This window comes from Dermacentor silvarum, chromosome 6, assembly GCF_013339745.2.
Source record: "Dermacentor silvarum isolate Dsil-2018 chromosome 6, BIME_Dsil_1.4, whole genome shotgun sequence".
Classification (NCBI taxonomy): Eukaryota; Metazoa; Arthropoda; class Arachnida; order Ixodida; family Ixodidae; genus Dermacentor; species Dermacentor silvarum.
This window is the reverse complement of record NC_051159.1, coordinates 140,144,595-140,161,020: the sequence shown is the minus strand read 5'-3', so window position 1 is coordinate 140,161,020 and position 16,426 is coordinate 140,144,595. Positions and strand designations below refer to the sequence as shown.

General features: G+C 46.0%; 1 protein-coding gene across 1 annotated transcript in view; it reads right to left on the bottom strand.

Annotated features, from left to right (window-relative positions):
• The window catches only part of LOC119456093 (hemicentin-2), an 80,949-nt gene extending 64,894 nt beyond the window's left edge, over window positions 1–16,055 (bottom strand). Inside the window, exon 1 of the mRNA XM_037717693.2 lies at window positions 15,487–16,055. The gene's annotated coding sequence lies outside the window, so the exon portion shown is untranslated. The remainder of the gene's footprint in view (window positions 1–15,486) is intronic.
• Between the last annotated feature and the right edge of the window lie 371 nt (window positions 16,056–16,426).

The following is a 16,426-nucleotide window of genomic DNA, read 5'->3' as shown; positions in this document are numbered from 1 at the left end:
CTTTCTGCCTCCACCTTGACCCCCCGCCTCTTCTTCCCTCCCTCCGCAACTAGGTAGCAAACCTCTCCGCCTTCGAGCTTTGTTTTAGCCCATCTCTGTATTTTTCTGTCTTTCATTTCAGTCGACGCCGAGAGCCAGAAAAACGCTTCCACTCTCTGCGTGGCCGTAGGACACACGCAGTGCTGTGAGAACTGATGTTCGACAACGCAGCTTTGACTTGTTTTCCCTTCTTTGTTTGTTGGATAGGTGGGAGTCTAGTGTCTTCTAATTAGGTTCCTCTTTAATGCAGGCCCAAGAAATTTCATGAGACTCCCAAAACACAACCTTGTGTGTGCGTGTACGTACGATCAGGGTCGGAAATGAATGGAAAGAACCAACCAAGCGGAGACGCTGGCGTACAGGGCGCGTGAGCGAGGAAGACGAAGTAAGAGAGCGTAATCGAATTGAATGAATTCGTTTTCGGCTCAACATAAGTTGAATGACTAAATACGTAATACCACAAGAAAGTTCGAAACGAGCATAGCACTATCGAGGAACCTTGCCGAGTCTCGCTCAGTGTCTGGGCTGTAGCCGTTGGGACGAAGACAAATTGAATGCTTACAAGCGTGCGCAGTAGAAAGCAGAAAAAAAGGAGACAGCAAAAAAAAAAGGAAAAAAGGAAAAAAGGTCGCATTGCGCATCCTGCGCAATGCGACCCCAGGTGAAACCATAGGTCCTTTGGATTCACCTATGCTTTCTGAAATAGTGTATTTGGCGCGGCTATTCGTTTCAGGGTTCAGGTTGCAGGATTCCCAGTGCAAGACATTCTCGTTTCTTTGCATTTGTTTACTTCTAAACACACACTAAGTTCTGGAAGAAATGCGTAGACATGAAAGAAAACGGAGGAGAATTCTCACGGCGATGTCTGCGAGTGAATAGGTGCTGCTTCGAACGGTGCAATTTATGCTTCAGTGTGCCAACCAATTGAGGTCACTAAGCCACTGCAGGCTTGCAGATGATTTTCTTCTCCCCGTACGAAAACAACCATGTTGTAATAAGAAGGTCAGTCATCGAAGTTGAGTATTTCCCTGAAGAGGCAAGCTAGCCGAAGCAAGTGCTTTCGAAACTACATATGGCTTATATAGCCTGCGCACGACGTGTATTCCGGCTGGCAGTTGTCTCAGAGGGAAATTATATTCGGGAACTTGAGCAAGTGCGCCCTGACAGCAAGCTATAAGAAGGTTGTACAGGAATGTGGAGCCTGGGTGTTATAGACTGAACAGAATTTTTTAGGCAGCGGGACACAGGTACATTCGATTTGCATATACTTTCTGAAATAGTTTGCTAAGCGCGGCTATTCGTTTCACCACTTCAGTATGGCGGCATACGCATGTCACCATTCGTTTCACTCATTGCAGGCTTCGGGCAGGACGAGTGCGCAGCGTTCGCTGCACTCACCAGGAAAGTAGTGCAAAAGTAGTGTAGCGTTTCTGCAGAAGGTGTCGTGGCACTGAACGGGCACTGAACTGGTGGTAACTACACTTCACAAAGCGCACGGAGAACCGAATGGACGTCATATAAAGACAAAATTTAGCACTGCATGTGCTGGCCATAATGCAAGGCTAAACATTTCTCTTCTATCATTGAAAATGAATAAAGTCTCACTTACATTTATTTCCTTGCTACCGTGGCATGACTTTAAGCGACGCTTAGCGAATATCTCTATGTACTTGTAAGAGAAATTTAGATGCGCAGTGGCTAGATTTGGATGATTCATAAGAAGTCTCGCAAGCCTATTACAATCGACTGGAGTATTGCCCGTAAGAAATTACCATAGAAAGCAAACTCAACGAACACTAACTCACACGAGTAGGATAGCTGAGCTCGATTATCTGAGCACAAATTGAACAGGCTTTCGCAGTTTTAGCAAATGGGATCTGAAAAGACAAAGTAAGCAATAATTTTCAAACTCCCTGTAGTGTTGTACCCGTGTTCGATAATCGACTCCGAAAATGAACACGTATTGCGGGCGGATCGGTCTGCCGTTCCCCAAAGTGGGTGGTCGCTTTGTTCCCGTCGCTGAAAGTGCGGTGAATCCACGTCGCCTGCGGCCCCGTAGGCCCTCGACACGCGCCATCGCTCAGCCGGATAGAGCGTCAGCGGTCTGCGAACGGAGCTAGGGCCGGCGGCCCGCGTGTGAACTGTGCGTTGTAGCATCGAGTGCACCCAGGGGAGCTGTAAATCGACGCTCGGGAGCAGTCGTGAACCGGCCCTGTGTCCCTGCCGGCAGCGCTATTCATTTCCCGCGCTAACAAAGCCGGCCTCGAATCGATGCGCCTCTCTTGCTTTTTTTTTTATGTTCATTCCATCTCTCTCGCTTCGACGTCGGTATTCCGGCCTTTCGAAGAGTCAGCCGTCACGACATGAGAAATAGCCGGTTACGCACGCCCAGCTCTTATTGTGAAAGGCAGAACGAGAGCGGGATGAACACTACCCCGGCGATCGTCAATTGTGCATAACAGCGGCCTGGCAGAGTGTAGACGCTCGCGTAAGCGGAGCTGTCCGGACCACTCGCGGAGCAATCGTCCCATACCTTTCCGGTATATCGATCGGGGGTGTTTCGTATTTGAACGCTTGTTTCCGGTGTCTCAAAAAAAAAAGTAATCGGTCGTTGCCCCTATACCAGTGCTGTGAACGTCTCCGTGAACGTCATGTTTTGATTTGGGGCTTCGCGGCCAGCTTTGTTGTTGTGCGTCTACTTCTCCCTTTTTTATTAATCTTCTCGCTCTCTTCGTGGGGAGCGACGCTTGCTTTTACAGCTCCAAGCTACGTTTTTCACACGTCAGTTTCTCAGAATCATTATCGACTTGTCGTCTGGCATGCGAGTATTTACTGAAGATTCACTGCCAACTAAAAATGCACCGCAAATCTTCATCGCAATCTTCATCGCAAATCTTCATCGCATCTTCATCATAGAGAATTTCATAGTAAGCGACGCTTGCTTTTACAGCTCCAAGCTACGTTTTTCACACGTCAGTTTCTCAGAATCATTATCGACTTGTCGTCTGGCATGCGAGTATTTACTGAAGATTCACTGCCAACTAAAATGCACCGCAAATCTTCATCGCAATCTTCATCGCAAATCTTCATCGCATCTTCATCATAGAAGAATTTCATAGTATTTGTCCCATGTTGCACCTATCTAGCAAAAAATATTCGCACCATGCTCTTGAAAGCTCGTTATAACGGCAATATAATAGCCAGCAGGATAAGTGAACTTAAGCAAGCCACAGAGGAAGTGCTCGGACCAGATATACTACACGTTGCTTTCAGTTTGAACTGCCTTTATTCGTGTAATGAGTGACGACGCAAACGGCGCGTGCTCTCATGAAACCGCAATTTGGGGGCTGCGTTCGTCGCTGAACACCTACGCAGGCGCACGTTTTGTCGCGCGACGGTTTTGGGGCTTGTGTAGACGCTATGGTGGAGCGCTTGAGAAGGATAGCCCACTCCTCTTCTCCCGCCTCGCTCTGCCTCTCTTGGGTCTGTGGGCAAGGGCTCCGGAGGCTGGAGAGGAGTAGGGCAGTCGTCTTTGACGCCCGTGCTCGCACCGCTAGAGAAAACCCACATAGGACGAATAAGCTTATATGTCAAGGCCACCTATACTGCGGCCGCGCCGATGTCTTGGTTTAACTGTTCCGTTTTCTACGGAACTGCGTAATGAAACAACAAGTTCTGCATAAACAGCCTCACTGCAAGGAGGCTCCAAGTGAATCATTCCTTTAATAAAGCGAATAGCTTTCTAGAAGCATTCTGCTATTCACTCACGTCGACAATCATTACCATTGGTTTCTGCACATTTTTTGTTAACTTCGTTGAGTGGGACCATGTGCGATATATTTTTCTTGCTTCTACTACCGTTCTGTATTATTTGTTGTAGTTTTACTCTACTCTTTGTGGCGTGGCACATTTTTTCTTTGTTCCCTTCTAGATTTTTTTTCCTTTCCGCTTTTTCTGTCTTTCTATCCCCTTCTGCCTGATGAGCAGGCAGATGTTGCACGCCTTCCAGAGGTTGTTTCCAGTCTACTGCTACCATTTTTTCTACTTTGCATCTGTTACTATGCCTCCAAATCTAATAATCGTAATAAAATACTTTTTGCATTGCATAATAAGATAGGACGGCCATTATCTTTGTAATTGTCCGGCTGCTGCAATGCGCGTTGCGACCATTGAGAGCATACACACTTCTTCATATCCTTTAACGATCTCCTCTGGGCATTGTGTAGCTATGCGTTGCATGTGCGACAGCAATAAAACCTTGCAAGTTTGCCAGCAGGCGGAACCTCTCAACCGTATATTTTTCTTTGGTACCATATAGTTAGAATACATATCATCGCGTAATCTTTTTAACTAGAACCATCCGACTCGTAATATGCATGTGCTGTCCGAACTAAATGGGGAAACCGCTCAAACGTAGAATAGCGGCAGCGGTCCCTATACTGTCGAAATTCGCGTCGTAGCTCTGGATTGTGAAAAAAATCCGACTCCATCAGCTGCGCAACGGGACGTAATTCCCGAGGGTAAATGCTGGGTAATATCTGGGCAGAGCAGTTGTACTATGGCACTATAGCCGGAGGATAGTTCACTACGCCAAACTTGTGTGGCGCAGGCTACGCAAGTGCGAGAATATTGAAGCACACGACCGCACTGCTCATTAACATTGTCGCGTGAGCATTTATTAAATTGTGACGGTCCTCTTCGGGCCAGAGGCAAAGTAACTAGAGGCGCAACACTGGCGGAGTGTGGAGACACGAAACCTAGTGGCACTTAGTTTAGAGATTACTTGAAAAACTCAATCGTTTATTCTTACATTTTGTTCTCCTTCAAAGTCCTACCTATTTAACGTGACTAACTCAGTAGTCATGCGGTCCGTGCGACCATGGCACGCGACTGAGTCTTGATATTGATGTAGGCTAAGCTTTCAAGAAGAAACGATGACTACCTTCAGTGATCGCTCGTTAGCTCGGTTGTCGTCATCATCTACACAAGCGCAGTCCGAGTGCGATTGAACCGTGCGCTTCCTTTCTGTGTGATGTAGTTAACCGACCTTCTTGCTTTTACTTGTTACCAGATAAGTTTGCCATATGCGGGGTCTTGTTTTAGTTATTTGCACTTTATGTATCGCTGTCGGTAATGAGGCATTTCGATTACAATCAACCGAGCTTCCTTCGCCCTACACCACGCACAGATAAAAACCCACCACAGAGCGGAGTTGGACAGAGTGAATTGCAGCTCAAGTTATGTCCGCACGCGCACGCAAATAATAACGTCTTTTCCGATGAGGAACTCCCGTAATCGTGCTTCGCTGCAAAGTGTTTTCCGCGTCAATTCTACCCATAGCGCGGCGCGGTCTCTGTATGTGTGTCAGTGTTAGTCGGCGCTGCCGCACGTGCTATAGGACCCGTCTCTCTGTACCAGCATTCTATACAGTCACCCCGACTATACCCGAGGGCGTCGCTTTCACTGACAGCGACAAAGCCCAGTCGGGAATGTATTGAGTTAACATAACCGGCCGGGATTCCGGTCCCGCTCTCGGATAATTGCGCAGACGTGGCTGCCGGGCTCCCGGTGCCAAGCCATTCGCTTTTCTCTGCATTTGTTTATTTCCCAACACACACTAAGTTCTGGTAGAAACGTGTAGGCGAGAAAGAGGGAGGGGGATAATTCTCGCGGCGATGTCTGTGATTGAATGGGTGCTGCTTCGAATGGTGCCGTTTAGGCTGCAGTGTGCCGACCAATTATTGTCGCTAAGCAACGAAGGTTTGCAGATGATTTTCTTCTCCACGTACGAAAACAATCCTGTTGTGATAACAAGGTCAGTCGTCGAAATTGAGCATTTCCCTGAGGTGGTAAGCTAGCTGAAGTAGGTGATTTCGAAAGTATGGGATTTCGCCTCCGCACGATGTGTTTTCCGGCTGGCAGTTGTCTCAGAGGGAAATTATATCCGGGAACTTGAGCATGTGCGTCCTGAAAGCAAGCTGTAAGAATGCTGTACAGAAATGTGGAGCCTGGGTGGCATAGACTGAACAGAAGTTTTTAGGCAGGCGGTAAACCAGGGCTGCGTTGCCTTCCGCTCGATGCGATGCCACTCTTATCATCCCCCGTTCATGGCCGGCTGTTCCAATTGATAACGCGTGTCCAGTGTCACTCTGATCACTGACGAAGCGCGAAAAAATGTGAACTGGAGTAGCGTCAGAAAAAGGCGCCGCTACAAAATCGCGGCCCAGATTTCACTACGCGGACACTTGCGCAACGAGTAAATTCGTTCATCAGACTATATCTGAACCTGTTTTCGCCAATATTGGAGCGACTGTAAAGAATGACACAGGTTTGAGTGTCTGACAGAGGCGCAAGGTTGAATCAGGCGCACAACACTATTTTACGAAAGAGGCCGCGCACGCACCAACATTTCAACATTTCGAAGAACGTAGTTAACAATTGTAACTTCTCCGCGAAAAGAGGATCAAATGTTATGTAAACCGTTCAAAGAGGGTAAAACGAGAGAGAGAGAGAGAGAGAGAGATACGTAAAGAAGGAAAGGCAGAGGGGTTAACCAAGGTATCTCCCAGTTGACTAGCTTTCCCTGCATGTGGTAAAATGCGAAAGGGGGGAAAATAAGAATAAAGAACGAGAAAAGGAGAGCGTAGTATATTGCAATATCTGGGTGATTTTCATCTCATTGACTCGAATATTCTAATAGTCTCACTGACAACATTTGTACATCACACATAGCGAAGTAACGTTTAATGGAGTGCGCCGGCGTTGACGCTTCCGGAAGTGCAGTTCATAGAACACCGGTACTTAAGCACCTGCAAGCCTGTCGTCTGAAGGTTTTAGAAACTTAACAATTTTAGAGAACTTTGCACATGATTTGCAGTTCTTGCCGAAATTCATCTTCCGGCAAAACCCAGTGTGGCTCACTCTGCACTACGTTTACTGTCTCGTTTTTGTATAGGCCAGTCCTTTATTTAGTCTCCTGTGCCTAGCCCGCATGCCGGCCTGTGCAGTGTAAAGTCATGAGGGCTTAGGAACTGCGATGACTTCGTTGGACGTGTCGAGAAGAGCCTGAAAGTAAGCCTAGTTTCTCTGCGCTCGCGCGCCTTTTTCTGTTTCTTTTACCACGCTCCTTACACGAGGCTCCTTGGTATTAAAAGTAGCAACCAGTTTATGAATTTATTTAATGCCTATGCCCTGAAAACAAGTGACGCCTATTCTCGCATTCTTGACTTTTTTTCGTATTTAAGAAATGTTAAGAGCACAGATGATGAGAACGCGAAGGAAGACACACAAAATTGCTTTCACGAACTCGTCAACTATGCGCTTAACCGTTTCCTAGTGTACCCCACCAACAAGTTCGGACGTGGCTCGCTTTCATGTTCTGCTGACTCACGCTCCATAGCTCAAGCTTCTAGTAACTTTCTACCACACGAACACGGGACTCTACCACTAGCGATGGAGCGATGGAGCTTAGCCTGCGCTAAGCTCCATCGCTCGTTTCCCCACGTCCGCCTTTAGATGCACCCAACCAACCAAAAAGCAACTGCGCGGTGCAGAACGAAGCACTACGGGTATCGTGGAAGGCAAAGATGACAGTCAGACCGGGCGGTAAAACCCCCATGGCCTTGGGTATTGTGACTGATTAAAAGTAAGGATGGTCACTGGTGGGCGTGGCTCAATCCCGACCCCGTGCTACTGTGTGGAGATGAAACGGGTGGGGACAGAGCGCTTGGTGTCAGTCGGAAGCTGAGTAGGAAGCTGGTTGATGGGCCGGTCATTTCCCGCAGCGATGAAGGAGTCCTGATTGCACGCTTCGGGCCTTTGGCAGGGCCACGCGCGGTGAGCGTGTGCGGGGGTCACAGTGCAGTCGAGCTCCAACAGTCTTGATGGCGTGGCATCCCTAGCTGCACAATGACTGTATAGTGTCTGGTCGCACGTACCACCGATTCTTGCCGCATGATGCTTTTAGCATGCTCAAAAATTATTACATTGTATAGGTGTGCCGAGCCGGTATTACCGTAACTTCTATTTCATTTTGCCCTAACTCCAGACAACGCCGTCTTGAACACGTAATATGCAGAGAAAAATGTCATCTATCTATCTGTCTGTCTATCCGTCCATCGTTGTTGTATTTTGCGAAGTACATTACTTCTTCTGTACCAATGCATTTAAAAATTCTTTTTTTCCCTCGTACGATTTCCTAATGGAACGCATTACCCGCCACAACTGTTGACTGTCCAACAGTTTCATCCTTTCTTTCTGCACTTTGTGAATAAACCATGGCATTCATCCCGCGTCTCTATACCCGTCAAATCATGATTGTTAAAAGGTTTTTCTTCTGTTGTTTGTTATGCAGATTCTTGTTCAGTGTCTGCTATCTTGTTTGATCATATTTCATACTCGCGTTTTGTTTCAAACGCCCACTCCTGCCTAAGGCCTGGTAACAAGGCTGCTAGTACTTGTAAAATAAATAAATAAATAAATAAATAAATAAATTAATAAATAAATAAATAAATAAATAAATAAATAAATAAATAAATAAATAAATATGTAAATAAATAAATAAATAACAACTAATTTTTAATTACAAGGACCAGTAAAGGAAAACCTTAAATTTTTTATAAAATTCCTCATTTGCATGTCATGGCATCATACTGTTAGTCCTTACGCTATCTGTGCAATAGATGCGGCTATTCAAGACTTGCCTTTTTAGTGTCTACAGATGTTGCATCGAGTGGTTATCGATATTTTGAACCGCTCAAGTAGGCTCTCGAGGAAAGAAGTTCAATCAGATGAAGAAGTCCTCCAAACGGTGCATGACCCGACTCTCAGCCACACAAAATGATTTTTCTCCCAGAAAAAATTCAGAACCTTTGCAAGCGTTAGAAACTTGTATTACGTATCGGTAAAAATGGTAGATGCTTAAGCGTTTATTATTCGCTCTATCAGGTATTTTTTTTAAACAATTAAAGGTTTTAATGTGACTTCACCTTATAAGACCCCATCAAAAGATGGAGCGTGTGGACCTCGGCTAGGCACATTACAAGGGTATATGTAGTGCGTAACAAATGAGGAAATTGGTGGCGCGTCATTATCATGTAAGAATGAATCTCAATTTGTAAACCGCATGTTTATCCTTCCTACATTGTTTGCTGATGCTCAAGTGTAGTACCCTACAGACGCTAAGATGATTGCCGTTGTTGGCTTTACTATACACGCACAATGTTATGCAAGGTCCCGCGCATGAGAGGAAGAACGCTGTCGTGAAGCAGTAGAAGAAAGAAAAAAGGAACACCGCAAAAAAATCAACATAAATGCAAGTGGATGGCACAAGCTGGCACCCATCGCCAATGTTTTTTACGCACTTTGCTTTTAGAAGACTTACTAAGTCTCTAAAACGTATACACGGGCGCCGAAAAGTGCGTCAAACCTACTTTGGGGAACTAATTGGAAGTCATTTATCATGACCGTAGCGTCGCGCGCTCCCTCGCTTTCGTTTTAACGAGCACGTTGAGCTTCCGATAGCGTGCTCGGAGAGAGGCGACACGTCTGTTAAACTGTCTTTTAAACTGTCTTTTAGAATACATCCCGCAGGGGAAAAATCTGAAAGCTTGAAATTTATGCCGTGGTATAGAACAAGAGCTCACTCTGATGGCTGTCGTCAGGTGACCCTCTAGGACGGATTATTAACACTTTGTTCCATTTTAATGGCAGCACTGAATACCCAACAGAGTTAGCAGGCTGCATGATAAATTGCAGTGCAGACGAAACTTCAGAAGCACGCACACCTTATCTTACACGGTGAGCCGGCATCCAAACGTGATTCCACTACGAAGCCTTGCTTTATCGCCAGAGCCCACGTACCGTATACAAAGCTTCGCATGTGCTGACACACACTGTCTCAAGCACTGTTCTTCTCAAAATTGAGCAACAGAAGCGTACGCCGACTCCCAATTATAGAGGAGGCGGCTGGCGAGTGCTTCCGTGCTGTAACATTTTAGTTTGCGGATTTTCCCCTGATGCACTTCTCACCTTTCACTTCAGTTCAAAGGGATCTGGAAGCGCATCAGCATGCGCGGTGGCAGCGGTTGCGGCGCGGAAGCGGAAGTGACGGCGCGTCACAGCCACTTTTCCTGATCTGCAATCCAGTGCGAAGTGCTCATTAAGCCGATCGAGCCAGGCCGATGAGCCAGACATACGTGCGAACGCGGAACGATCACCCCGGCGACGGAGTGCGTTGATGGCGCGCGGAAAATGCTGCTGCTGCTGCTTCTCTGCTATAGCTCGTTATCTCCAGACCCCACCTTTATGCGGGAAAGCCTACCAGCGCAATCCGGTGTTCACCCCGCTAAGGATATTTACCCTCCACCAACGCTATAGTTCCAACGAAGCAAAGCTTCCCAACTCATTAGAGATTGCCTGATCGCTTTTGCGCGCAGCTTTGACGCATGACTTTGTCTTTAGGGAGAAAAAAATGAGTAGGCGCAAATACTAAATAATTGTAACATAAATAATAGTATTGTAACTTATTGGTAAGTGAAAAATGTCACGTTGCGCTTACGAAAGCAATTTGTGAAGCAATAACGAGCTTTGCCAAAACAATTTGTGAAGTGGTAACAATTTGTTTGTGAAGCCTAGTGTGTTTTAGCGCGGCTACCCCCAAGATGTTCATTTGATGCCCTGAGAGATTTCCATGTACGCATGCCACCACAATACAGCGTACTATGCTGAAATATTCAAGTGGAGTACTATGGGAACGAATCCAACTATGGCCCTCTGGCCATAATTATTTCACTCAATGGTCATTAGTTTCTGACATGAAGGAGAAAGCGCAGGGCATGTGGAGTAGGCATTGCGTGTGACCATTGACGGTGCTGATTATGCCACATTGTGGCACCTTTGGAGATGTAGTCAAGGTGTGACAATGCAATGTAACGGTGCCAGAATTTCATACTCTTGTGGAAGGAGATGTTTTCAGTTACAATTTATGCAATGAGTGTTGCAAGCATGTCTTTATCTTCCTGATGTAGAGAATGAGGAATAAAACAGACAAAAGGTAGGGAGCGTCTGGTTTGCTACCCTTCACTGAAGGCAAGACAAAGGGAATAAAAAGAGAAAAGAAGTAGAGGGTGAGCATTGCGTGCACGCAGGACGTTGCACAGGACTATAAACGATCACAGAGGCCGATGAAATAAGCTTGAAACTTCAAACTTGAAACAACTATGTTTTCAAGCTTCTTTGCGCGCTATGCCTGTGGCATGCAGGATATTGTCTCTGCATACGCGCGAGGACCGGTGGTAGCTGCGAGACTACCGAAGCAGTCATGACTGTTTATAAAAGGCCAGTGTTTCGTGACAAACATGCTCATCATTGCTGGATTACTTATTCATCTAGCATTATATTAACAACCACTTTTTTTAAGGGCTGTCTGGTAACGTAGACTACTCCTTGAAGTCATACGTATCTTTTGCAGCGATGGTATACTTAAGTGTATATTACCATGAGAAAAGCCTTTAATGTAGTCGAAGATCATCGATAAACTGACTTGGGAAGGTTATTAAAGCTAAGCACTTCACAGCAGCATTAGTGTCGTTTGTTTGTTCGTGTGTTTGTTTTGTTTATTTGTTTGTTTGGTTGTTTGTTTTTTGGTTTGTGAAAGTGTTGGCGTAGACGAAGGCTCTTTCGCTGTTGCTCCTCAATGAAATGTCTGTTGTGTCATTCTTCAAACGCGTTTTCATGGCTCATGCACTCCAAAGAAAAATAAACGCGGAATAAGGTGAACTTTATTGCTAAGGGAGCCATAGCTTTTATTATAGAAATGGTCACGAACAACAAAACACACACAATTTATGCAGTGGCTAATGCCAAGGCTTCCAAAACGGAAGTGTTCTATTGTCGCTGCCTCCCAGCGCCATCCGGTTCTTTAGGCGCAGCGGAAGTTTCGTCGCTCTTGACAAAAAACGAATTTAACAGCTTGCGGAACGCCATTCGAGTTCAACTAAACTATGATTCTTCACTTGAGGTTTTGTCTATGCAAGTTTCACAGACAGTCTACGGAAGCTGTTAGCCAGTTGAGATCCCTTGGTTCATAATTGTTCAAACACTTCCAAATGAATTACATGAAAGAAGTTGTTATACAGTAATCGACAAAAGAAATGTTGCATGGGCAAAGTGAATAGGCAGCTTATAACCGTTCTGTAGATTGTCGAAACAAATTATTTGCGGTACCAGGAACTTTAATAATTCAACAGGATTTAACTTCCTTCGTCGTTCTTTTTATTTCCTTAGACTAGAGCATTGTGTTGCTCTGGGGGGTTCCATGTCTTCCTCGGATTTCTATAGGTTTTTTCTTTTAACTCGGTGATCATCATGCTGGAAAACAAAGCAACAATAAGGAAAATACTATTTAGATAAATCACTACTGGGCGATCGATATTCATTACTAGAGCTTGACATTTGCAGATAGTCCCGTCCGCTGCCTTTTTTGAGGGCGACTGTTCTGTGCGAATGCCTTTGACTGCGTGGCGCTGTTTGTGCGCATGCAAACGCTCAGCAGAGCAATGAACTTCATGGTTTAGAGGTGTACTTTCATTATTTTGTGCTATGTATACAGCTCATGTTAAAAGGGGATGAGAAGAACACCGACAGAGAAGGAAAGCACAAACTGACACGAACAAGCGCTTCTTGTGTCAGTTTGTATTTTCCTTCCTCCTGTAACTTTAGTAATTTTCTACAAAAATTACTTGAGTAAACTGTAGTTCTGTGGTCATTCAGCTACCGGGATGACGATGTGCAATACATGGATTTGTCTAATCATCATGCTTGTGGCTTTTGACGTTTTCGGGACGTTATGTCTTGTGCTTTATCCTTATAAACTTCTAAGCAACCAGAGTTTTCTGTACACGGCAAGGCAATGTCTCAGGACACATGCATAATAATTGGAAATTGTTGCGTTTATGACACAACATATTGTTCAAAGCCATCCGTTCGCAAAGGCTCGTGGCCGTTTGAAGCATGAAGAACGAAGTTTAGGTGAAGTCATGTGTACTGTACTTATCGTTCTCATGCTTGATGAACTGCCATACTTGCAGATCACGTAGACACTAGCACGGAGCTCCCTCTAGTGATTGTTATAAGAAAAACTATGCTTCTGGGTAGATGTTGCTTTTGTACCCGTGTTTGTGTATTGTACATATTGTCATTATTGTTGTAAATCATGTAAACATATAAAAACAACACGAAGGAGGACAAGCGGGCTAGCAATTTTCTCCTAAAAGGGGCATTTCTCTCTCCTCTTCAAGCCCACCCGCTTGATGAGGAGAGTGAAAGAAAACGAGAAAGAGAGGAAGAAGATAAAGAATAGAAAAAAGAAGAGGAATTAAGGACACAGCTCCCACACATCGCATCACACGTAGGGTACGAGCAATACAGACCTGAGCCTATAGACGCGTGGTCTACAAGAAAACCTACGCAGCTTTGTGAGCCTCATATCGAGCCTCATATATAGCCTCGCTCGATCTTTCGGAAACCAGATATTGTTAAGCGCAGTTCGAGCCAGATTATGTGGGTGGAACTTGCTCAGCAGCAAAGAGCAGCAAGTGTGGAAAGTTGGGCATTCCAGTGGCCTGTGCTCGAATGTGTTGTTGTACATAGCGCAAGAAAAACAAATGCACGCATTCAGCGCGCCTTTCCTCCTTCTCTCTCCCGGTCGTCTTTCTATCTTCCAGTTCCCCTCCCCTAGCGTAGGGTAGTCGATCAGACACTTTCTCGATAACTTCTCTGCGTTATCTCTCTTGTCTCTGTCTGGTGCAGCTTTGTCAGCTGAAGTGGACCTTTCCGCAACTCTTCAGATGCAGTGAAAAAACAATGACGCACTCTGCCCAACCTGTTTCAAGCCGGTGACGTAGCCAGGGGGTGGCCCACCAGCCACATGCCCTCTCCCCTTCCCTCCCTCTCAAATTTCTGTGTTAGTATGCACCCTTCCCAGCCCCCCACCCCCTTCTCTCTCCCATCAACGGTCAAGTGGGTGCCACCCCTCCCCCCCCCCCCCTCCTTCAGAAAAAAAGTTCTGGCTACTCCACTGGTTCGAGCCTCATAGTCTGCGAAACCACGCGAAACAATAATTAAGTTATCGACTTGTGTGTTCGAAAAGAGACGAACCTCATAATTTTTCTGCTCTATCTTTCCAACTGTTTATTGATCTTCATGTAACCTCGTTATGCACGGGCGTCCGCTTGGTCTCCTAATGATGCTCGACAAGATCGATTGCCGACCATCCGCTTTTAGACATGTGCGGGTCGTTCGGCGCAGCTTTAATGAATCCATGCTCTTGTCGTTTCCACGTGTTGTTCGTGAGGGGAGACCAACTTCATTTCGACACGGCTCTTGTAATGCGCTTGGAGTAATGATCGTACCTTTCATTCATAATATTACCGTGCACATTTTTTTAAGCGGCACGTTCTTTGCCTACCTCTAGAACTTTACCGAAACTCTTCCTTGAGTGCTTATATATGTTGCTATATCTTTATTCTTTTGCAAAGTGTTCTTTTTTTTTACTTCTTGTCCTATGCTAGCGCGGAAAAGTTACGAGCGTCACTACAGGGCAATGGCTTTTTATACATTTAAATTTTAAGAAAGTGCTGCTACTTTAAAAGCCGAAGTAAAAGTCACTCGGGGAAAAATAGTCTCCTTGTTCATTTCTTTCACAATAACAGGTCACATTTTCCCCTTAAAATATTACAGCCGAATGACGTATACATCGGAGCAGTCTGTGGCCAGCAAAGTAGTCGGAAAGCTATTTAGCCGGTTCATATTCATTAGTTAGAGGCACTTAGTATTGCGAAATTATTAAGCTTTTGAACGTGTTCAGCCCATTGTTGGATCTCTAAGGTCGGGAAGGCGAGTGAAGGGCACTTATAATGTATGACCGCTAATGAGCGCGGATATCACTGCTTTCGCCGCTTAAAATATTCAACACCCACGAAGAGTACAGGTTGCCGATTACGGCAACCTGAAACATTCTGGACAAGGACCGCTTTATTGTAAGAGACTCGCCTACGAATAAATGAAATACAAACATGTAATCACCAAATTGGAAGACTTATTTCGGAGAAAACGAGTTCCAAAATAGTTGTTCATATTGTTGTTAGTGCTTGCGACGTAATGAAACGTGATGTGCGATCACTCTCATACGATTCCAGTAATCATTTTTCTTTCAGACAGGGTACTGTTTCTTGAAGAGCACAGTTCCTTAGCAGCCTATATTTTGCTCTAGCGATTACAAACTGTGTTACACAATGCTCAACGGGATGGTTATGGAAGAGAAATACGCGCTTTCCTTAGAAGTATATTATCCCAGATTTTTTTGTATTTAAATAACACTCATTTCTCGTGACAGCGCATTATATCTCTTATCAACGACAGCACGAAGAAAAATCTGTAGGTGCTTACCGCAAGTTGAAAAGGGCGCATTGTCATGGAACCCATTCTTTCGAGTCATCCGAAATTTTTCGTGGCCGAAGTGGTGACGATTCAGGAAAAGGGCGACGACCAAGGGACAAACAGTCCAAACTTTACCGGTGGTTAGTTCAAGAATTCTTGGGCTGAAAGAAGTTCCTATCCTTTCAGGGCAGCCTAACCCATGTCGAACTGGTGCCGGCGACCACGTCAGCGAGTTCCGAGCTCTCGGAGACAAAAACCAGCGGAGTGTAGCGAGCGGGCCCGCTAATTCACCGATCAAACAAGCGGAGCGAACGGTGTTCGATGGGCAGAATGCGCAGCCTCGTTGCCTCGGGGACCGGTCAAAGAGATTAGCGCCCAAACCCTCCTTGCCTCTCAGCCCTCCGTACACAGCGCACTTTCACTCCTTCCTAGCAGGCAAGCAGCAGCAGCAGCAGGCAGCGCTTCTCCTCCACACGTCAGCGGCACGGGAGCTGAAGCGCGTCGTCGGAGCGGTGCGCGCGTCTGCGCCGAGTGGCAGCGCGTGTGCCAATGCCCCGGGCGCGCGGAAAGCCGGCGTCCGAGCCCCGCCGTGGAGCCCTTCTTCTGGGCACTCCTCCCTCCCCACCACACCAACGGCGTGCGGTGGGTCTCTCAGCCTGATCCCATTCCCTGCTTCGGGACTGTCTGTCTTTTTTTTTTTTTGATGGTCATTTAATATATTCTCTTTTGTCTTAATCTCCTCCGTCACCCTATCCCGTCTTCTCTTCCTAGGCGCCTCTCCCATCCACCGACATGTCCCTGACAATTTCTTTTTGACATTTTCTCTTTGTATGTCACCCTCGTTTCCCCCTCTAGCGGAACGCTCTCCGGGAGGTTTCGCCTTTCCTTTCTCCCTCATGTGACGTCACGTCCGGTGCTCCTCCGTTTTCTCCCCATCGCTTCCTCCGTT